The 25,513-nt window shown below is 41.9% G+C and overlaps 1 long non-coding RNA gene across 1 annotated transcript in view; it reads right to left on the minus strand.

Moving 5' to 3' along the window:
• LOC308336388 overlaps positions 1-25,513 on the minus strand; it is a 668,236-nt gene that overhangs the window by 377,514 nt on the left and 265,209 nt on the right. The window lies entirely within an intron of this gene.

The following is a 25,513-nucleotide window of genomic DNA, read 5'->3' on the forward strand; positions in this document are numbered from 1 at the left end:
GAGTCAATCGTATAAGAAAAAACTTAAATTTGAAGTTGTACATTTAGCCAATTATGTGTGCAGCTGCAGCATGTAGCCTATAGCTAGCTACAAGTAAAGTTAAGTAGTAAATTACTTCTCAAGGGACCTTCTTTGCAGGCTCACTGCTGCTTCACACCATCAACTGCCTCACACAACCTCTGATCTGATATCAACTGAGAACAGGTGTGTGTGTGTGTGTGTGTGTGTGTGTGTGTGTGTGTGTGCGTGTGCGTGTGCGTGTGCGTGTGCGTGTGCGTGTGCGTGTGTGTGTGTTTCAGGAGGAGATAGAGGAAAGAGTCTAGAGACTGCACTGCACTATCCACTTCGCTGATACCTTTCGGAAACAGTAACCAACATGTAACTTCACATGAAATATCATATATAGGATTCAAATAAAAATCAAGGTTATGATCCAAAAATGGATCATAATAAAATAAAATGAATACATTTTATTTATTGTGCTGGGAGGACGAGGACCTTTCACCATTAGGCCATAAAGACTCATTGGAGTGTGAATAAATAATTTCTTTGTAAAAGAATGGAGGCGGTAATCCCACTTCCGGAAACTGTCCTGCATTATTGAACAAAGCCCTTTTAATAGGGGGATTAGCAGTCTGCTATAGCAAAAAGCGTTGCTGCCCCCACCCTCCGCTTCACGCCCACCCAACACTCCACCAGCACAGTGTCATAATTAAATGAAGTGGGCGAAATGCGTATGGAAGGAAAAAAGACAGGTGCAACATTTTACAGGCCGGCCTATAGCGCAGAAACAGAAAGGGAGAGTTGTCATTAACGGTGGCATATAGCAACAATTCCGAGGTCACATTTTAAAGATCTTTATAGGACAATGATGACGACCATTCCCGTTGGTTTCACCCAAGGTCAGAAACCACGAAAATGTAAAAGCTGAAACTGAAAATGTGAACTTTATGAAATAATTTCAGGAGATCCAAATGAATGAACAGTACCATCCAAAATGTATACCTTTTAAACGAATTTAACACGACGTGCAGAAGAACCGGTGGAAGCCATTTATCCAAGGATGGAGCTTCATGCAACGTGGGTCGGCGGCGCGGCTGCCTGCATCAAACCCCCTAGAGTTTGGGATTACCACCATCTACAGATTTCGGGAACTAAGTTATTTTACTTTCATGGATGAGTGGGCTCCCTCCAATGCGAATCAGCCCCTATAGTCAGTGCGCCATGATGAACACGGATTTCTAACCACCTCCACATAATGTCCCAGAATGTTCGCACCTGCACTTTGAATAGCACGCTCCCCTTTCAATGCATGATACGCTTGTTGGCCTCGAGTCTCTCAATGCAGCTGCGTGAATGAATCGAGCGACCCGTGCGCATGTTGTCTCTTTTGAACTCAGCGCTTCCACTCTAATTTGATCTGGAAGAAAGTGAGAACTAACTAAAGATGGAGTAGTTAGTTAAGGTTGTTATACATTTCTTTGTTTCCATGCTTATCAGTTGTATATCAAACGAACCTTCCAATCCAATGTCATGGCACCACCCCAATGGGTGGTGGCCGCCATAAGAAAATATTTTGTGCCAGGGATACCCAGAAGATACATTTTGCGTTAAAAATATTATAATCCAATATCCAAACTTTTTTTTCTTTCTTCCAAACAGCAGATGAAGGTTAGTCTAAATAGCAGATGTAGGCTATATAGTCTATAAGATCGCATGAATTAAGGCACAAAGTATAGGCTACATGACGTGCTGTGAGCTTGCAGATTTGCTAGTTTTTGAATAGCCAACAACATATATCATATATGAATAAAGTGGTTAAAATGCTTATAGCGCAAATTTAGCTGAGGACCCCCCCCCCCCCCAAAGGACCCAACATTGACAACCACTGCACGAATAAAGGGGCATAGCCTATAACTGTCGAGCGGAGAACTTGTTGAACGCCTATATGACAGACGTGGAAAAAACAATAGGATCGATGGAGAAATGGAAGTTGAGCGAAAAGGAGAATGGGAGTGCTGGATTTTAACAGTGAAAGAGGGTATAGATAGGCCTAGAATTTAATTGCTGTTGGGGTAGGCCTATATATACTTTTTACAAAATATACCCACTGCACCATCTTCTTTGGGTAAAAACAAGGCATCTGATGACGAGGAATCTGTAGGCTACTGTATAGCCTACTGTCAAGTATATTTACAAAATGTCTTTTGGATTTGCGCCAAATATTGCAGCTCACAGCATGCGTTTTCCAACGAAAAAGAGGCAATTCAATCATATGATATTTTTCTCCATAACAAGAAACCTAATGGGGGTGGTGGGCTCACGTGGTTTCATTACATTTATTATGAAATATTTCACATTATGATTTCAGTAGGCCACCTTATCTATCATCTGCCTGTATTACAATGCAAATATGATCGTAATACACCGTAATACAGCACTAATGCAACACTAATGAAAAGTATAGCTATAGCTCCTCATTCTAAAGTTATCAGATCCATAACAGTGGGCCATACATCATGCAGAATAAATGATTATGAATTTGAGTACTTGCCCTCTGGCGATTAAGAAGATCTCCGATATAATTCATCATCACTTGACTCATCTTCGTGTTGACCCCCCCCCCCCCTCCCCCCTCCCCCATATGATTTTATTGTGTGAAAATATGCGCCTGAGAAACTGTTCGATCTGTGAACTATATAAAACAACATAAATATATTTACCAAACGAATAATGTGAGCGTACATGAATTATAAATGTAGCAAATGCATGGCTATAAAATGTCATGGGTTAATTCAACTCGTTGTTTGACATTTCGCAGTGACATTTTCCCCTGTTCAGATGCTGTAATGTCTTTTTACCTTTAAAAGTTAATTATTAAGAGGCGAATATTGTGCTAAAATAGGCCTATATGGCACTTGATAAAATAAAAAATAAAATACACGTGTGCATTTGATTTACTGCAGCCTACTGGAAGTGGTTCAGAAACAAGGAAATGAACCGTTTTAGGACTAAAAACCTATACTGGTTTAGACTAGACGATAATGGTGGAAGTGAGCTCGATAAAGAGTCATATGCCATCATAGATCAAAAATAACACTGAGTATTAGGAGATGCAAATGCTGCCAACATTATGAATCATTGGTTTATCTGCACTATTTCACACGTCAGACTCAAGATGGGAACTATGTTCCGAAGACGAGGCATAGCAAAAGCACAGTTTGAGAAGAGACATAATGCATGTGATCACTCTACCAGTATCAAAGACTTTGGGTCATTTCGCCCGTCTCCCGCAGGAAATACATTATGCCTCTCATATTTACATACTCTTTAATATTTGTCAAACATTCATAAATTGCGAATTAATGAAATGTTCGGTGGGCCTTGGAGATCAAGCTAATGAAGACATAGACTTTTCCCTTGCCTTTGACACATCTCGGTTGCACACTTAATACCATTCTCTCTATCACGCTCTATTAACCATTATTATACTTGTGTCAGCCCCACCGCTGACACGACACGACACGACAAAGGGATAACCTGATACAAGGTGCATGGCACACAATGGGAAATAAATGTTACCCATCTATAATGACAGTATTATGAAGAGTCGAAACTGCTATGCGCTGAAGAGACGAGAATATTTTATACATTTCATTGCCAGGCTTTTGATTAGCATGCAAGCAATGTCACGCAGACTTGTACCTAAATATATAAGGATGAGGGGATGAGGGTCTATATTAGTCACCAAAGAAGAGTAAAGTGTAATTTATCCATATAGTTAGTTTCCTCTTGTGTAGGCTATCCCTTTCCCCCTTCTCTATATTGTCTTGACTGACAGGAAGCAGAGATTGGATAAATCTGCTCTCACAGTTTGTTTCATTACTGCACATCCGATCTAACAAATGTATTTTTGATCAAATGGATGCACGAACTTCGAATAAGAATTTCAATTTCAATGCACGGAGGGGCTATAGTGCATGTTGTTGCGACAATGGAATGCTTAGAGACGTGTTTATTTGACAGCAAATCCCCATGCGTGTCAAGGTTGTCATATTCGCCTCGATGTCCAATGCAAATGCTGCGCCATAATAAGATACAAAGCAGCATGACGCGTTTATTACTTTGTCAATCATTTTGATATGACAGTATTGAAACAAAGCAATCCACGTCTGGTAATAGAATAAAACAAACGCCTTTTGGTGACAGGTTCCTCTCAATTTGATGCATATTACATTATGTAATTTCTACAGTGAAGTCACTGGGTCTCTTTATTTCCCTCTTCTTTTTAATATCAACAACGACGAGATTATGGTGAAAATAATAACAATAAAAATAAAAATAAGAAGTAACAATAATAATAATAATCATCATATTAATATTATTATTATTATTTGTATTATCATAGCCCATTAAACAACAGCTATAAGCATATTCTTGCAGGCTGCATGCCATGTATACGATGCAAAATCGCAAAATACCTCTATTTTCAGGGTATAATAAAAAATAAACTGTATAGGCATCTTGATTCTAGCTTATTTTATATCAACATCACAGTTTAGAATATGTAACCAACATATATGCAAGACTTGCCCATGAGTTAATTCATGAAAAGAACATATATTTTTGTTCATAATAAGTCTATAGTCTACCACTGTGACATTATTTGGGCTTAGGGCTATGTTCATAATACATAACACTCATTTGTGTAGCCTATAGGAAACTGTGCAGACAAGGCAAGCACAAGGATTTACTTCCTTTCATTTATGTGTCCAAATTTAGTCAATCGGCGCGCACACACACACACACACACACACACACACACACACACACACACACACACACACACACACACACACACACACACACACACACACACACACACACACACACACACACACACACACACACACACACACACACACACACACACACATCCTATAGGCGAGGATGATATGTGAGAGGGCTGTCAAATCCTGATCCGGCGTAAGGACTGTGTAATTCTAAGCATAATTAACTTTATGCTCAAAATCAATTGTTTCCTGTACCCAGCCAGGGTCGAAGACTGCGTGCAGCGCGAGGGCTATTTTAGCACGTGAGAAGGCAGGAAGCCGCCCTACCTGCCACTCATTAAATCCACCAGAACTCAATAGAAAGGATTAGACCTGCCTGACGTTGCAGCCTATACCTGCCGCGCAATTAACACGTCCCCCCCCCCCCTTTCCAAATCCTTTGCTCCTTAAAATAATTTAACTGGCAAACTGGGGCAATGCACGGTATTCAAATTGCAGCAGATTCATAAGAAATGTCCAATTAATTATAGAAATGCATGTCTGTATTACTGTCCCATCACAAATGGACTGCAGGGTGCAGGCCTCTAAGAAATCACGCATTCGTTCCTTTATTCGGTCACCCTCGCCCTGTCTTTGTAATATAACGATGATCCCTATTGTTTAGTCAAGTCTTTTCGTCGTGAAGGATTATATCGCCTATAGCCGATAAGTTGAAGCTGGTTGGTAATAACACAACACCACAAAATGTTTCCACAACATCACCAATCAGGCTAATTGCATCTCTTTGGAATCGAAGGTGCAATGCATTAGTTGCACCCGTTAGGTCCACGAGCACTTAAACCAAGAGAGAACTTGACCTTTGCCTTTATGTTTCCCCCCAATGTTTGTCTAAATCACAATTGTCTTTTGTTTGGGGACATGCGCTGGCGTGACACGTTCTATTCAACAGACGGATGTTCGCAGTGAGGCAGGGTGCTGGGATCCTGAATAGCTTGTATAAGGTGTTGTAAAATGTGGCATAAAAAACATCCAAACTAATCAGTGATGGAAGAAGTATATATAGGCGTTGCCTAATCACATGTTTTAGCATGTAGAAATATTCCATGTTACTGTTATACAATTATGTAAAAGTCTGGATTTTTCTAGTATTGGTATGAAAATGCAGTAAAAGTATCGGCTATACTCATTCATTATGCAGAATATTACATTTCACAAGTTTTCAAATGTATACAGCCTATACAAAATGTATAAAATCGTTTAGAAAATAGCAGATCTACAAGCTCACAATGCATCGCATCTCGGTACATTGTGAGCTTGTAGATCAACTATCAAATAATAATAATAATAATACAAAACTAGAAAATACCTAACTAAAGTTTTAATATAATTGTATAGTGGAGTAAAAAGTACAATATTTGCCTCTGAGTTGCAGTTCAGTAAGAGTATACTGAACATTGAAAATACTTAAGTAAAGTAAAAAAATACCATGGACTATACTTTATGATAGTTGTGCTCTGATTATTCAGTGTGATATTGGTTGGATTGGAATTGTTATAGGCATACGTCTATCCATATCCATTTGCTTTTAGTTTTTTATGGCATGCAGAGTATGGAAAATGTCATGGATTCAAGGTGATTCATTTCTTTCTATGGGCTGTTATGTACTATACCATGAGAGCTGGAACTAGTTTTAACTGGGAACCCCATAAACCTCTCACATGCATAATGTATTTCTTACTGTAGGAAAAGAGAAACTCTCCTTCATGTCAGACTTTACATCTCTGTTGGGTGAAGTTATAGAGGTCCAGAATTCTCACCTTAATTCTTATTCTCATAAAGTTATACCTGAACAGAAATATTACAGCAAAACAAATCCATGCCCAAGTACAAAAGTAGTATACAACATAATGATATACTGTATTAGACCTACACATAACCTAAATATGAAAATATCATAATATACGTGTCATATAATAATTAGATTAAGTCATGGAGGAGGGCTCTTATGCATTCCCGATATATAGCTTTGGGTAAGCCTTTATATAAATTATCACAAATCGTGCTATGCCCAGCATGCCATGAGTTATTATTGGGTTTTCTCAGCACTGAACTAATGAGCAATACCTAAAAGATACAGTATAGGAGCTATACTGTCAGGTGTCCAGCATGCATGAGTGGCTGGAGCAGGTGATCATATATCAACCAATAATCGCAGTGTGCAATATGGCCCAAAAAGGAACATCAAATCAATCTTCTGCTATTAGAGATTTGTTAGCTTAAAATATCCAATAATTTAGTCAGAGTTTGTTTGGATTGTTATGCACAATAATGTTCACCCTATAGAAACGTGTGCAACATTAACTGTGCCAACCATAAAAAACATGTTTGTTAAATAAACATCAGTATATTTAACGTCAGTATTTTTACGGTCACAAAAGTTTCAGGCTTTCAGGCTATATATTTTATATATTTTACACAATGGATAATTTTCTGTTAAAAAAGTGTTTTGAATTAACTGCAGATCAAATTGTAAAATAAAACTTCTAAAGAGTTGAAAGAAAAAAGTACAGGAGAAGGATCCCATGTGAATATGGTAGTGAATAATGCCTCTATACTATTTTGTGTGTGTCCTCTATTAAAGAAAATACAAAATGTAAAATGTTAATGTATTTGGTTCGTGTGGGAATGTGAGAGTAATGTTACAATTGTTCATTATATCGTTGGATTAATCATCAATTTTCTGTCTTTCTACATTGTTATAACATGCATTGGTTGGGAGAGGGGGGGGGGCCTTGGGGGTCATGCAGGGACCCCCCTCCCCCAACAGCCGCCTTCTCACCATAACTTTGTTCCTTTCAGTCTGCAGATCAAAGCCCTCCAAAATTGGTGTCCCGAAGATGTACATTGTTGGGATGACAGGATGACAATGCAGGGAGAAAGCGTGGTCTATCAGACATGTCAGCACCCCAAAGCAGAGGCTGAAGACAGCCCAGGCCTCGGTGTCGATTTAATACCCTGAAAAGAGGAATACTGTTCAAGCTTTCTGCCGTGCCCATGCATGCACGTTTCTCTTCAACATAGTCTTCCAGTTACAAGTTATGCATACATTATTCCATCTAAAAGGGGAAATATAGGCCTATTCCATAAATTATGAATAATATAAAATGAAGGGCTTGTAACAGGTGCATTATGTGTTTTTATCCGTCTGTGTGAAAGGGACATGGGGAGAGAGGGAGGGGGGGGGAGGCCGGGGTGCGCGTGTCTGCGAGAGAAGGGGGCTGAGAGGGAGCGAGGGAGAGGGAGAGAGAGAGGGGGGAGATTTAATTGTAGTATAAATACATTGTTTATTTTGATTTGGCATAACTTTTGCTTTGGCAATGTAAACGTATTTGAATTGAGAGAGAGAGAGAGAGAGAGAGAGAGAGAGCACAACCTTTTTATTGTTTATGGTTTAGCACACACTACAGTAACGCGTCTCGGTGGTGCAAGCAACCTGCTGCTTGAACAAAGAGTTGAAGCTTTGAAAAGCGGCCGCGAGTGACTGGCGCGCGGGACATCCACAGAATAAATATTGGTATTCATTTGAGAAATGAGCATTTGAACAACGAGACAAAACCAAACAAAGACAAAAACAACCATGAATACGAGCATTGTGTGCCATTTGTCCGTGGCTTTTAAGATCTGATTTACCATATCATAACCCCTGGGAGGAAGAAAACATCAATATCCCAAAGGGAAAAGCCACGTTTCTATGGAAAACCGAAGAATTTTAGTGCATAATAACAGATCTGGCGTTAAGGAAAGGGCCGGGAGGGGAAAATCAAAGGGATCAAAGGCCCGGCTCAAAGAGAGTTTTGCCTATAGTGAAGAAAAGATAGACGATGGTGACTTTTAAGTAGGCTGCTTTTGCTTGGCTTGGTACAGGGTAACTTTCTGCCATTAAAGTTTACCGGTATGTCCTCTCCCGATGGAGAGGTATCTGGTATAGTGAAGAGGATCGAATCCCATCCATTCATCCTTTAGGCAGGGATACTAGTCACAGAGAGACCACCTCCAACCACTGCAGATGTTCTAGAGTAGACTAGATAATAATACACTCTACCATATTGGTTAAATTAATATTTTATTCATTAGAATAAATAAGTTCCGGATTGCAGCTTCATGAAGCCCTCGCCACCAAAGTATTGTACAACAGTTGCCATTGTGGTAATGCATTTCAGACACAATGCACATATTGATGAGGCGTTTCTGTGATGCCTACAAGTTCTGAATAGCAATTGAACTAGTTGCAATTGATTGATCCATCCACCTGTACCATTAAGACAGACAATTCTTATTTCCTCACACCTCACAAACACCCAACGCGCTATAAAAAGAGGATGCTTAAATGTCTCAATTATGAGTGACACAGGCCTACAGTGTACATTTCCATCTATCTACACCCTTTTGAGTTTGACACGCAGACAGCACAGAAACAACACTAAGTAAACAGGGCTAACAGAAAGCCTATACTCCTTTTGTTGTGTCAAAGGCAGCTGCCCAGCCCTCTATTCTATTTGAGTAGACTGACCGCATCCTCCCCACTGCCCCTTCGCCAGCCCAGTGCACAAAAAGAGAGGGATGTTCTGCTTGCGTGGCTAACACTGTCGTTCCAGCCCTTACCAGTCTCCTAACTCCCCATTGAAAAGAGTGGGAGTAGTGGACACAGCAAGATCTGTCAAATACAAAGGCTCAGCAAAGGGTTCCGTGTGGTGAAAGGAATGATGGGGATGAAAACTCTTGAAGAATGTGACCAGGTCGGAAGACTTATAGAAAGAACGGAAGTTTGATTTCTGTGCTCCACTTCCCTTCCAGTGCAATATAAACAGAATTACTTATAATTTTATCATGAGTATGACCACACCGTTGTTGCCTAATTATGTTTGCTTGTTCCCCTACTTCCCCATGCAGTTGAAAGTATAATCATTAATTTATTTTTAGTAGCAGAGCTGGGTTTGCCAGAATGTGGTCGAAAAACTGTAGCCATATAGACGTACGTTTCTGCACAATACTGTACCTTGTACCAGACCTTCCATTTCTAATATATAACTGTATCCATAGAAGCAAGTTACTGTCCACAAACCAGGCCTCAAAACATATAGGCAAAAACGTAGTTATTTATTTGTAAAGTCAGTTCAATTTAATTCAAGCATAAAGGACCAAGTATAACTTACTAGAGGGATCAGTTTTAAACCTGTGGTCTGGCTGAGATGGGAATGAGCCCAGTTACCCCAGGGAGTCCCATGTTGGCAGGGTGTATATATGTGAACACACACACATTGAGCAGGCGCTGAATATGACCCTGTTGTTTCAAAATGGCCTCCTGATTTATGCCCATCAAGGTTTAAAGGGCCCTTCACGTCAGCTGACACGGAGGTGTTGACAGATACGTTTGACAGCTTCTCTCCGCCATACTGTTAGCCTATACTATTGTGGCAGTGTCTGTGATAGGACCACTGCTGTCTCTTTGTACTGTATTTGCCACATCCAGCCTTTTCAGGTGAAAGAGTGTGGTTAGCGAGTTGCTCATGTTTCTGCGGTTTCTCCCTCTTCCTTGTGCACTCTGCCTGAGACAACAGTGTGAGCATCAACTGCAAGTGAATTGAACATAATTCATAATGTAGGACTTTGGTCCTACATTATGAATAGTTCTCAGATTGCATCTCAGATCAGCAAACAGAGTGGATGTTGTGCAATTCTGGCCTCACTGAAAGCCTTGTGGTCAGTATTGTACTGTCGTCAGTATTGTATATTCAATGAGTTTCCATGCATGTGTTTCATGAAAAATGTCCAACAACACTAATTGGGTGCAACTATTTTGTGTTTCCTCAGCCCTACTGCAGCTAAAACCAGACTTTGGGGTGCTATACGTTTTGATTAAATGTCCCCGAAGGTTTGATTTGACATGGCACCATGGGAGTGAAATCTCATGAGAAATGCACCCACACCCCGAGAAGCCTCTGATGGAGCATTCCATGGGTCACGGTTCAGACTCCATGCAGTTAGGGCTGTTTCGTCCCCACCAACATTTGTGTGGCCCACACAGTCACCCTGGAGCCCACACAAGAGATGTGCTCGGATTAGCCAAGACCAGCACCTCTGGCTCCACTCAGAAAGTTCCTAAACACTGAGTGGGGACATTTTTGACATCTGCACAGCGAGCTATCTAATCATTTCACAGATTATATTTTTTTGCTGACAGATTGTGCTTCAGCTGAGTTCTGGTAGGCCTATACAGTATAATTCATTTTGTCCTTGGCGTGCACGTGCTACATGATTACCACAACAGAAAGCAAATGTTGTGTGTAGCAAGGCGGATCAGGGCTCTCGTTTTCGCTACCAAGGTATGCCAAACTCAAGTGTAGGCATATTCCATTTCGACGTCTTGTGCATGGTGCAACCGTGCATGTGCACAAAAAGTCCAGCTCGTTTAATTACTTCACCTTGAGTCTTGTCATTCAGACACTAGCACGTGAGGCATGTAAACCCCATGGCCGGCAATATATCAGCCTACTTTGTTTGACATTTATACAGAGCCATAGTAAGTACATGACAGGGATTGGTCTGGTGTAATTATGAGCTTACTGTTCTGTCAAATATTTAATGCCTTGTAAAACAGCTAGCTATTTACAGTGCATGAGCAATGCTATCTGTAAGGGGGTGGGGTGTAGAGAGGGTAGTATAATTCCAAGCATAATACATAATACAATTTCATAGAAAATGTTGTGAAAGGCAGCAGCAAGTGCACGTGTCTTATCACTGTGCTTTGGCGAGTACTTAAAACAAATGCAAAAAAACAATGCAGGCCCAGACGGTTAGCTCAACCGTCTGGGTACCTGGGCTGCTGGGCCAGCCTGGCGGCGTGCCGCGGGTTCGACTCAAGATCCCGGCCTTTCCCCATCTCTCTCCCCATTTCCTGTCAGTCTACTTTCAACCTATCAATAAAGGCAGAAAAAGCCAAAAAGAATATCTTAAAAAAGCAAAACAAATCAGAGTCTTGCTGGACATTCTTCGTCTGCTTGGTGTGTGGGAGAACCTGAAATGATTCCCTCTTTTTCTACATCATTCTGTAACTGAGAGTGAATCCGGCCTGGTATGAGCAACAGGGACAAGAAGAGAAGGTGTTTTCAGTTAAACACCAGTGGACTTGAACACATGGCAGGCCTATAGGAGATGTCAAGCAATGTCCGGTTCTACACTTGTGTGTCTCTTTTCCACCAAAGGAAACTTCACTTGTGGGAATAGTGTGGTTCTATGCATGGCTGCCATGCACAGGCCCTTACGTTTCGCACATGTAGGTAAACAATCCCGTCTTGTCTGCCGAGAGGCCTGCGTTTATACATGGGCGCACAGAACATGTGTTGCGTCCAAAGTCGCATCAAAGGTCAGTCAGCTATGCTTTGAACACTTCAAAGCTGGGGGATGAGACTGTAGCTTTTAAGTTTTATGGCAGGTGTAAGACGGGGTTGCTGACCAGCCCAGGGTGGTCTGCTCCCTGGTCGGCTACAGGCTGCTGGTGGTTAGTATGGCTACTAGTGGTGGCGGTGGTAAGGGGTGGGGGGTTGGTGGAGATGCCCCACTGACCAGGCTGTGTCCAAAAAGTCTTCATGCAGCAGGCCACATTTGGAGACCATGGGGACCGAAAGGGCTTCTGGGAGCAGACTGGACACAGGCAGACGTCCACTTCAAGGGTCTCTGGTTTCAGAGGACCTCAGCAGGGTACGAGCTAAGGCCTGTGTCAGTCCCATTTGGAAACAGATACATTGGCAGAGAGTAGTGGAGAGGGCAAGGCCTGCTGACCATACCACAAGAGTGACCATAACACTGTGTCGTCCCCACGCAGAGCAGAAACAGACTCCAGCAAGTTCAAAGGGTCCAGAGGGGTCTCGTGAAAGTTCATTTGCAGGAATTCATTCATCTCAACACCTGATGTGGTCCGGCGCCTCTTGTTTCATCAGTCTTTTTAGTTTAAAGCCAGAGACTTCAAAGGGACTGGCATTGTTATGAGTTCTTAATGAAAATGTCTGTTAATTGCAATGATGCTAAATTACTTTTGAACCATTATGCCATCTCTGTAACGTTTACACCCAGTAAGAACTGTATTATTATTTCTTATAAACACCTCTTAATTATGCTCGACTTTAGGCGGTTTGACTTATCCCTCTGTTTCTCATCACACTAAACCAGCTATTTAGGGATTATTTTAAAGATTTTTTGGGGGAACCTGAATATGCAATAAATGATTATGTAACCCCCCCAAAATGTACTTCTGTGTCCCTGCTTCTTATTCTGTATAGTGAAATAGAGCTCCAAAAACACACAGTTGGGCCTTCTTTATAACACACCACACTACGAACATGGAAATGAACACAAAGTGACTTAATAACTTCTCTGGTGACAGCGCCTGCTAAATTGATCATTTTGAACATCTTACAATATCCATAATTATGCGAATATAATCCAAGGTGCTGTGCGGCTGTTTGATGATGCCCAGAATGACAGGTCTATAACAGCCCCTCTCTCCTTGAGCTAGTCACAGACCCCATGCACATCGAGAAAAGCCATTACAAGCCCAGGGTGAAGCAGGTGTGTTTGCCGCACTTCACAGATGGCGGGGAGCGTTGTTAATGAGGGAATGGTAAACACCAGAAAACTTTGTATCTTTGATGGGAGATCAAAGATGCACATGCCCAACTTGTCAAAGTAATGCTATAAATGTTGGAATGGGAGATCAATATGTGCATATTATTTAATTGACTTTTAACTAGTTGAAAATGGGGTGCCACCGTGCCACCCAGATGTTTAAACCTGAGATTTACAGACTCACTGACAGCCTACTTTGCATATATATAGGGCTACCTGACCAACTTGTCACACATTAAGCACTTTACTCACATGACTATTTGCACAGAAACCACAAGAGTAGTGTTGCTGAGAATGGCAGACCTCTTACTGGCTGCCTATTAATTGTGCCCTATTAAAGTGAAGCATTTTGCAACACCCACAGCAGCATTATCCACCCAGAGAAGAGTTCTTTTTATTTCACTGTTGTGCTGTGAGAAGCTGAAGTGAGATGATTAAAAGTACATTACCTGGGCCTAGCGATTCCCCGAATGAGCTATGCTAAATTGGTTGTTTTCTATGTTGTGATTAATTGAACTTCCACAGCCACATTTCAACATGCTTTGTTTTTCTGTCCCCAGTCATCACCTATTATTAAAGACAAATTTCCAATATCTCTCTTGGAGTCCAATTAAGGATTTACATTGTAACAGTATTTTTCACTTTAATTACTGTACATAGAGCAAGATTTGACATATGTCCTTATTTATCAAACAACATGGTGGAAGAAGAATTCATCAAGCAAACCGATAGTAATCCTATAATTGCAGCCGGTAATACAGACATCCAGATTTCACGATGGAAAATGCAATGAACAACAAAATGATATCACCATTTGAAAATGACTATCACAGTCCTCTGAGGAAATTGTAATTGATATTATAGTCGAAAAGAAATATAACACGTAATTACAGTATGCTTTTGTTAATAAATATTGTAGAATGCATGAAAAATCTGCTATGTCTCTTATTAAACTAATTAAACCTATCCAGACAGTAACTCCTTCTTTCCCATCGGTTAATATTACGCCATAGAATTTTTAAATGCTATGGCTCATGGGACTTTCCGCCAAATGTATGGTCAATGTTATTAATTCCATTATATAACTCATATCGGGAGAACAGTTGGAGTCCCTTCATAACAGGCAAAGTTGTAAAATACCAATGGACGCCAACGATTGCAGTTAAAGTGTGTCTCATATAATGCTGCCTTGTGCTCTCTGCAGTGGAGTGTAGCACAATGATTGGCACTGGCATTCTGGAATCCTCCTTAATCGTTAAGGCCAATTTAGTCACGTCAACACTTTTTTCAGTTGAAACTACATCCTTTTCATCGAGCGACATGGTTGCATGACAACGTGTAAATTAAAGCCTTAGACGAGGAACACACGAAGTTAAATGGCTGGAAATTATAACTGTTTCCACCAAAGTTGTTTACATTTCACCCATCTCTGCCTTTGGAGCCCATCTTCTAAGAACCATGGCCTTGAACGAGTGGTATTTTCTCTTTTTTGTGGGTCTACAGGGTAAGAAAAATGACGACTGTTTCTCCACAAAAATGCAGATACTCTGTGAATAACCATCTAATTCCGGGCCTATTTCAGTGATGGTTCCCTGGGAGCGAGGCCTGCAGTACTATGAAGCTACCCATGGCATCCTACTTAATGCCCAATTTTCACTCTGCGTCTATACCACCTCCTTAGTGTGACCCTGCAAATATCCTCTGGGCCTCTTCATTAGTCTATGGGGCCTGTGTGCATAGACTCTCCAGTTAATTTGGCCCGGCAGGATTTTTCTCCCCCTACTAGGGCTCCAACGGGAAGAGAAGTGCCAGTCTCACTCACTTTAAACATGCAGAGATGCACGCTGGACGGACGCAAACACATTAACGGTACACGTCCCTACAAGCTTTCCTTTATCCAGGAGCCTTGGCAAAGTTGTCTATAGCATGATCTATGAGCCATGTGAAGGATGGCGCATCATGGCTCGGACCATTTTTCCCCCCTCCACATTATTTCCCCGACCACTTGCTGGTGCAATTGACCCAAGAGTGGAGCTGATGACCAAGATGGCTGATCCCTGGGGAGAGGGAGTCAGGGGAATCATGTGAGAGAGAGAAGTACAGAGAGAGGATCCAAGAAACACACACACACACACACACACACAGACACTTCTGCACTATCTCCTGCTATACACTGCAACGAAGTCCAGTCCAGGCCCTTTTACACTCTCCGAGTTAAATGAACACTGAGGATTCTGCAGTGTACGCTCAGCATGTGTGAGTGGAATGTGTGCGGTGTACGGAGCGATGCCACACCATTGGTGCTGTATGGGGCTATGATTTTTCCTTCCTCGCTATATAGCTGGACTGGGAGCTCATAGCGAGACGCTGGCATGATGTGCCTTGCGCTGACAGGTGCTGCCATTCTGACAGCCACACTAGGCCACCACCAGACAAGAGGTGTCTGCTACGTACTATTGAAGACTCAGGCCCGTGCTGTGAGCGTGATCCCAACTTGGCACTGGGCTAAGGAACCGTTCACTGGAGTTGATTTAATCATGTCACTTTGTGTGTGTGTGTGTGTGTGTGTGTGTGTGTGTGTGTGTGTGTGTGTGTGTGTGTGTGTGTGTGGGGTGGGTGGGAAGGGTATTGGGACGCATGGTTGCTCTAGCACCCACCCATCCTTTCCAATTGTGGTTCACTGTAATTTGTTGAGCCACAAACCAATCTTCTACTGTAACCCTCTGCTGGTGACTCTCTCTGTTAAATCCCCCCAGTTTGTTTTGTTATAATAGTTGTTATATATATAATTAAAAAAAGAATAGCACCAGGAAGACGTTATATGGGGTGGGTTTTCTGTCAGGAAAAACGGATGACGCAAAGCAAGAAACACAAATACTCTGAAAGTGTGAAATATTTTGGGGGGGAATCATGTCTTCCTCTGCTGCCAGGGCTGTGAGGTTGTTGCACGTGGAAACCATTACGTTCTCCCAAGGCAGAATAAGGATGGGACAATAAATGTCAGGAATTTCAAAAGCCAGACAAATATCTAATGGGCTAAATGGACGTCGTCACTTACCTTCAATCCAGCGTTGCATCCATTATGAAGGCAAATCATCCCTCTCCCCATCACCCACATGGCTGTCTTCTGACTAGCCTGTAATTAGCCCAGACTAGCCATTGTTTCCATGACGGCACAGGCAAGCAAGAAAGCCAGCCAGCCAGTCAGCCTGCAAGACAGACAGACAGACAGACAGACAGACAGACAGACAGACAGACAGACAGACAGACAGACAGACAGACAGACAGACAAATGAATAAAAAGCAGGTGGAGGTTTTAGAATCATCACATCTGTAAAACAGGATGATAATGAGACATTCACAGGTCCCATGTATCCTTTGTACTATTCCCCTATGAACCAGCTAGTGCACTGACTGAATGGCGTGGCGAGGTGCTGTAAAAAATAATCACGTGACAGTAAGGGAGAGAGAGACACACACACGTTAACAATACTACACTGATGAGACTGAATGTGTCATCTTTAATTGTGTCTGTCTGTGCATGTGTGTGTTTGTGTGTCTGTCTGTGCATGTGTGCGTGTGTGCGTGTGCGTGTGTGCGCGATTGTGTGTGTGTGTGTGTGTGATTGTGTGTCTGTCTGTGCGTGTGTGTGTGTGTGATTGTGTGTCTGTCTGTGCATGTGTGTGCATGTGTGTGTGTGTGTGTGTGTGATTGTGCGTGTCTGTCTGTGCGTGCGTGCGTGCGTGATTGTGTGTCTGTCTGTGCGTGCGTGTGATTGTGTGTCTGTCTGTGCATGCGTGCGTGTGCGCGTGCGTGTGTGTGACTGCGTGTGCATGTGCATATGCATGTGCGTGTGTGTAGTGAAAGCGGGGGAGGGTCTTTTGCGTGGCTGGAGCTTCAGATTATCTGGTCTATATTTCGGCTGGATGCCATCCAAAACTGTCTATCCCTTGGAAGAGTTACTGGGCCATGGGATTCTGTCCAGACACCCCAAGGAAGGCAATCTATACACCACGGTGCTTCAGAGGGGCTAAATTTGGTTCCCGTTGCGATGGGTGGGGGGAAATTTACAGCATTAATGATCAAACAATAACTATCTGAGTGGAACACGTCTGATTGTTATCCGGTTTGCTTTCCATTATACCAGATAGAAGTTGCCCGACTGTACATAATATTACAGTATGGATAACTTTGACCGCGGCTGACATGATCTGACAGCAGATCTGCACAACTTTTGAAGTATCAATTTCATGAGTTGGTTTCAGCTGGATCAAGAGCTATATGCTGCTGGCATGTGTAAAACTGTAGAAGCAGAGTCAGAGTTACAGGCACAACTTCACCTACTTCCAAGATGTATGGAGAAGAGAAAGCAAAGTCTAAAGAGGCCAAAATTCCTACAACACTTTATTAAAAAAGTTTATTGTTCGACCTGGTCTAACAAAGTTTTTTTTTGGGGGGGAGTTTTGGCCACTTTAGAATACTTGCAGACATTTGATTATATAATAGAAAATCCTGTTATTCCTCTTGTGAGATGTGTCCAAAGAGTTTCTCATACACCACTTAAGAAAGAATACCCCAACTTCACTTCTCCAGTTTCAGCGATTTTGATCACAAAGCGATATTTTAAAGTGATGTCACAAAGTGACCATTTTTCTCTCTGTTCCTCTGCTCGCAGACGTACAGGGGGGTGGAATCGTCAGAGTGAAATCATCATAGGTCTACAGATGTTTTCAAGATGTTTTTTCCTGTCAGTTGCAGATTATCCCCTGTAGCAAAATCTCATTAAAGTGCAATTTAGAGAAGCTTGCACTGATGTTGCCATCAACCAAAATTAAAGGCATTAATTTTTCATAGAAAGTTCACCAAAGTCCTCACAATAAATGATGTGGCACTTTGTAAGAATGATTTGCCACAAGTATGTTGGAGGGGACGGGGGGGACGGGGAATTAAATGGTATTAACGGAGCGAGGGGATTGCATGGTCTTATAGGCTGCAAAAGAGATGTGCAAATGTGGCCATTTAGTCAGAGCGTGTCGGTATGAAGATGTGCATATTAAGACTATACCATGCTGGGACAGATGAGGGGAGAGGGAAATATGACACCCTGATGGAGGTTATGACACACACACACACACACACACACTATCACACACACACACACACACACACACACACACACACACACACACACACACACACACACACACACACACACACACACACACACACACACACACACACACACACACACACACACACACACACACACACACACACACACACACAGGAGGGCTAGGGCGCCCTGATCAGCATTCAGCAGGAGGACCACTGTCTGCAAGAAGAGCCGTGGCTTAACACACTGCACTGGCAAACACAAAAAGAAGAACACAACTTTGATATGGAGTGGATAAAGTGTGATAAAAAAAGCATATTACTGAAAAGAATAGAGTCGTCATTTTGTCATGGTATATTGCTTTTCTGTCAAAGTTATTTTTGCAGTCTTTTCTTGTATCACATTATATCTAACTTAACATAATGCATTATTATAGTGATCAGATTAGTGCATGCTGCAAATTCAATGCCTACACTACAGCAATTGAAATGCAGGTCTGTTCGTTTTTATGTTGTGTTATGTTTTTGTGTACATGCATAAGCTTCTTATGTTATTATGCATGAGCTAAATAAAAAATATTTCCATGACCAGAGAGAAAGATCTGTATGAATTTCTTCATCGTTCAACTGACAGCTATAGCTTTCAGTTAATCTCTGACGATGTTCACTGAAAAACAAGGTGATAGGCTACAGATTTATTTTCTTTTTTCCCTTTGTTTTTGCTAGAATTAAGTTCCCATAGGCATAAATAGTAATAATTAGTTAATTTAGTAGTGAAAGTGCAAAGTTGCAGACACAGCACTCAGTTTATTTTAACCTAACTCATTAACTTCGTTAAGTTTAACGACTTGATAACAAATTACTTGCAAACACAGATTCCGTTTCCTGACTTGCCTCCAAGTGTGAAGATTCTCTGTGAAATGTTGGCACCACCTTCCTATCGCTATATATGTCCACACGTTATTACGCTATAAATATTTTGACTTATCTGTGCTGTGCTAATTTAAAAAGCAAGCAGTAAAAATATAGCACGTTTTAAATGTTATTAATTTGTTATAATAACGTTTTCAATTCGTCATTTTCTTTACATTCAAGGAGCTATTTAAAAACGAAAGGAGTTTTAAATTAAAGTAAAGAATGGCATGCATTAATAATCATGTCCGATCAAGCCATTGAGCCCTGCTGGAACCACATATTTCCGTCCATCTTTTAGGTACATTAAAATGAATATAATTAAACGTTGCTTCAAAAGCTGACTGTGTGGAAAACCCTCGGTAGGCCATCCTTTGGAACGGTGCAATGAACGAAGCTCCAGGGATATGATTTATTGCGTATAGGGGAGGAACTAAAGCGACTGCCGAGTCCCGACCACGTTGTATGGGACATAAAAGTACAGCATAATATTGCTATATAGACTGCTGTGATTTATGTTCGTATTTATGATTCGGAAATGGCGCAATTAACATTCATAGACTCATAGGTCTGAATAAATGCCCAGCCCTTTGCATGAAGCATAGACCTGCTTGCCTTTATACCCCCAGCGAAATAATGCGATATCGCACAATATCTACCACGAAGATGTGTAGCCTACTGAATAATTTATTAGAATACTGCAGAACAGAACATTATAATTATTAAATTATGATTAGTTACTATCATAATTATTATAACTGTATTACAACATAATACTATTACTGTTAATAATAATAATAATAATTCATATTTTTATTTTTCTCCTTTATTCCCAAAATGTGATCGTCGACAGCCTTTCTCTCGACGAAGAATACATATAGGCCTACATGTCACAATAACGTCTATATATAGGCAAAACAATGAAAGGCGGATATATATAGGCCATGTTTAATTAAGTTAACTCGAGAAAAAGAAAGAAAGTACCGTCACAGCATGCATGCAACCAGTCTGCCGGCTGCACATAATGCAGGCCTGTGCCTGTCCGTCATGCATGGCAGAAACCTCGTAACTCCAATTAAACATTTTCAACTTTTTATGTTTTTTTTTGTTACTTAAAATAAATGTGCTTCTTCATCTTACAAGAGTGTTGCTGCACAACAATAGTGAAAATAGCAGATTTTACAAGCTCACAACAAGACATAAAGGCATTGTGTGGGCTAGTAAATAAGCTATTTTCACAAATCATTTTTTTCTAAATACCGGTAATATTACAAATTGAACGGTTTTGGACATGCAAGGTTTCCACCCGACAGCAACGAAATGCAGGTCTTTATATAGCTGACGACGGGCCGGCGCGCTCTCTGAGACACGTTTTGTCCTCAGCTGAGTCAGCTCATATACAGTCGGGGGGCATTGTGCCAAACCCAATCAACTAAATATCAAAGATGCAGAGATGTACGGGATCTTTCCACTCTGCATTTTTACCTTATTTCATACTCCATCCCATTCCCACCTGCTGCTGGTCGCGGGTTAACTTATTTAAAACGCCGCTTATGTTGGCAGGGTTGCGCACAGACACGCACACGCGCGTGCACACACGCCCCCCCCCCCCCCCCCCCCCCACACACACACACACACACACACACACCACAACAGCTCTCGCGCCTCACCACGCTTTAAAATGCCCAATTGTATTGTTTTGTTTCATCCTCAAAAAACGGAAATCATTTGCGAAGGGAATTATAGGCCTCGCGAGAGCAGGGTCTTTTGCATACTAATGTTGTTAGACTTACCTCCCGTGGACAATGTTCGACGTGATCATTAAGCGAGAGCACAAGGCTCAAGAGTTTATTATATTCGATTTGAAAATTAAGACAGTGTTTTTTGTTTTGGTTTTTTTGTAGTGGCGGAGAGCGGAGACACCTTTTATGCCAGCTGCCAATGCCATCATGCTGCAGAGCGCTGTAGAAAGAAAACAAACAGAGATGGAGGGAAAGAGAAGGCCTGTTGTTCTGCTTGATGGTGGAGGTAGTGGTTCTGCTATGCCTGCATGGACCAGGTGACTGTGGCTCACAAATTGGGCAAGGTGTTTGAATGGTGAGTCCACCCCCCCCCCTCCTTCCATTACAATTAGGCTACAATTTTGGCATCCATGCTCAGTCAGAGTGACAATATAAATTAAGTGCATGCAAGATATAACGGCTTGCAAGTCAACCAACAAGAAGCTAAATAAATTAGACCCATGCATGTTGTAGCCTCAATAGTGGGGGGGGGGGGGAACTAAAGTGTGTATAAGGTAGACAGATGAGTTTATCAAACCTAGCATCTGTCTGACATTACCATCTGTGGACGAACCGGACAGGATATCAAAAATAATCTAAGCATATAGCATATAGCCTTTGTGAAATTGTGATTGTGAACAAGAAACCAACATCTATAGACTATAGGCTACTAGGCTACTTCTAAAAATAACGTTGGCATATATAGGCAAGAAGTTGCATTATAGCCTGCTTCTATATATTGTTACAAAGAAATAAGGAGTGCTTTGCCTAATATTTGAACGCCATGCACAACATCTACTGCACACAACGGAGTCACGGACCAATTTGCTAATAATAACGTAAAATAACGTGCAGGTGGTGGATGACAGACAATGTTTTCAATTTCAAACGTGATTTTTCGTGGGTTAAAAAATAAATAAATAACATATTTATTCTGGACTTGGATTTGTGTAGCTTTGGAGCAACGCTGAGAAGGCGGGGGGGTGAATGACAGAAACGGGGAGGTGAATAAAGCCTATGGCCCGACAATGCTCCGACTCACCACGGTGTCGGTGTCGCGCGCGGAACATAGCAGACCTACAAGCTCACAACGCGTGGCGTCAGAGGTACGCTGTGAGCTTGAATGTCTGCTATACTGTTTCGACGCGCGGCACCGTCGCGTGGACGAAATATGAATCGGGGGCTTAAAGCTTCAAAAAGCTGCTTTAATACCAGCAGGTGGCGGCAGCATTGCGTTTGAGCTGCCACACCCCTTCAGCCTCTGCTTTGGTTTGTGGACTTTGTAACTCAGTAGGCCTATAATACAGTATAAACGAACACTGTCGACAATATTGTTATTGTGTGTGGTATTAGTGATACATAAAACTACTGTTCTTCCTAACCCTAACCCCATGCCAGTGGTTCCCAAACTTTTTAGGGATCCAAAAGAGAATTTTGATGTCTCCCCATGTAGGAACAAGCTCACAGCATGCTATTTTCACTGCTTCTTAAATTTACATTTCCCCCTTTAATGGATTTATACATTTTCTTTTTATTATGTAATTCTTTTGGGATTGTTTTGAAAATCTTTTGAAATAATAAAAACAACTTGGACCAATAAAAATTGGTCCACGGCCCACATATTGGGTCCCGACCCACTGTTTGGGAACCACTGCGCTATACCCTTGGCTCTATCCAGCAATGACTTTTTCTTGTTGCTTCAAAGACTAATATTCTTATTATCAGCCCATCTTTTGTACAGCTAAGAGCATATAGAGATGCACAAGTTGATCATTCATATTTAGCTTGCCTAATACGATCATAACACATTTTGCCCTGCTGATCAAATTACAACATAATAAAGTCTCAACGATGTACTGGCTGGCACTCTTTATGATTGCCATCAAGGTCCTTTGCGGTAGTTTTTATCCCCAGTGGTCAAGAGGCAGGAGCCCTTATGTGCTGGTAGTCGCTCAGAAGATAAATCACATGATGCATTTTTAATTTCCCTGCCATGGCCCGGGTCCAGGACTCTGCGGGTCAGATGGAAATGAGTGCCGGACAGGCCAGCGACATCAGTGGATGAGGTGCTGCAGCACTTAAGACATGATGTACGAGGCTCATTACCAAAGCCAGGTCAGGAGGGAGCCCGGGTCACGCTTTTCACCAAAGAGAAGCAGCAGCAAGAGGAGACACGGATTGTTTGGCCAATTTTTCTACAAAAGAAACAAAACCCCAAAAATGTGTCTCCTTTGAAGTTTTCCTGTTGGGGATGAATGGTCCTGTATAGGACAGTGGTTCCCAAACTTTTGTCAAGGACCCCCACATTGACACTTGTTGTTATCCCACGGACCCAACAATTTTAATTTAAAGGACCCCCAGTTTGACATGCATTAGGCTACGGACCCCCATTTAATGGCATTTCCATCTTTGGAACCACAATTTATATTGTAAAGTCAATGTTAATTTAACTCTGAGAGAGAACCATTTGGTTCCATTTGTACACTTGGTTCCTAACTATCATTTAGCTGGGGTCTCCCTGTAACTCCCTCAAGGACCCCTAGGGGTCCCCGGGCCACACTTTGGGAACCACTGCTGTAGGACAGCAAGACTTTACTTCCCCTCCTCCTCACATCTCCTCTTTGTTCCTGAACAGTACAACACAACACCAAACAGCTGCACTTCCTCTCTTGAGTTGCATCACAAATAGTGATTGGAAATATGTGCCACTTATCAACACGTCTGCAGCCGACTTGGCAAGTCACACTTCTATTTTAGCTTGGTTTGGGCTGATTAGAGCCGCAGATATGAGATTGAAGCACATGTGTCACTTGCACTCTCCTGTGTTGGCATGGTGCAACTGCGGCACAGTAGTTGCTCAAGTTAATTACCAAGCGTTTGACGGCCTTTTGTTTCAGCACCTTTGATTGAGAGCTTTGACTTCTGCCTCCTTTCTGAATGGCTATGCTTCAGGATGAACCCGCTGCTGGGTGCATGGCACACCCCAAACTGGGCTGCAATATGGGGGCCTCACTGTTGCATTTGATGTCACAATATTTGGGGTATCAGAGAGAGAGAGAGAGAGCTGATAGATGATACAGTAGCTAAGAAGCAAGGTGTGAATGTAAATGACTGCTCTGAGGTGTTCATAACGTCTTATAATGTATCAAGAGTTAATCAAAATGAAACCAAATTGCCTGACAAGTGAAAAGTTAATTGCATTTCAAGGCTAGTTCAAACCTATACCATCCCTGATGCAAATTGAGGACAGCATGTCAAGGAGATTAAAAGTGATTCAAGCAAGGGGGGGGGGGGGGGGGAGAGAAAGGAAATAACGAAAATGAAATAATGTGCTGGACCACCTCTCGAGCGACTACAAGCTGCATGGCATCTGTGTCAGATGTTGTTAATTAACGTCAGTATGTTCCTCATGGCACTTGGCTTCCTGTTCTCCACACAGGGCAGATCCCAGAGTCAAAGTGCACGTGGGGAACAATTTTGTGTGTGTGTGTGTGTGTGTGTGTGTGTGTGTGTGTGTGTTGGGTGTACTGGAAACAGCAGAGGTAAGGGGTGTTAATCCCACTCATTATAATTCCAGTCTGTGGGCCATCTTGGGAGATGGACTATAGGGGCCCACCACATCATCTTATCAATATGTATGTATTTCCATCCTTTCACTCAAAATAGCCACTGACAGTACACCCCCCTCCCGCCATATCACATTCATATTCCATATCATATTTATATTTCATATCACATTCATATTTCATATCACATTCATATTCCATATCACATTCACAAGGTATTGGATACATAATGTGAGCACATAACAATAGGTGATGTGTGCTGAGGGTGCGTTCGGCTATAGTGCACTGAGCGCACTGTGCAATACAAACTAATACATGAATGCGCATATCCGAACGCACCCTATGTCACGCTGACCTTTATGAGTAGAGGGAAAGGGTTAACAAGGGTTAACGGTAGCTTAGAAATTAAGTGATATTTATTTTAGACTAAACCAGTAAGACGCCCTGAGGGCGAGAAGAGGCCTCACCCTAAAGGGAGAGGTCGCGTGGACGCATCCGTCTGAGTGACGGCAGACTGCTGGGCGAGCGCTGGCGCTTTGGCATGCGGGGTCAGATGAATTATGTACTGGCCATATATGGAGCGTGTATGGAGTGTACAGGCAACTGATTTTCAGTTGTATATGCTTTGCACTAGTGCAACACAACTAAACCTTTGCGAAGTTTCTAT

Source organism: Protomyctophum bolini (genome assembly GCF_963924005.1).
Source record: "Protomyctophum bolini genome assembly, chromosome: 21".
NCBI classification, from domain to species: domain Eukaryota; kingdom Metazoa; phylum Chordata; class Actinopteri; order Myctophiformes; family Myctophidae; genus Protomyctophum; species Protomyctophum bolini.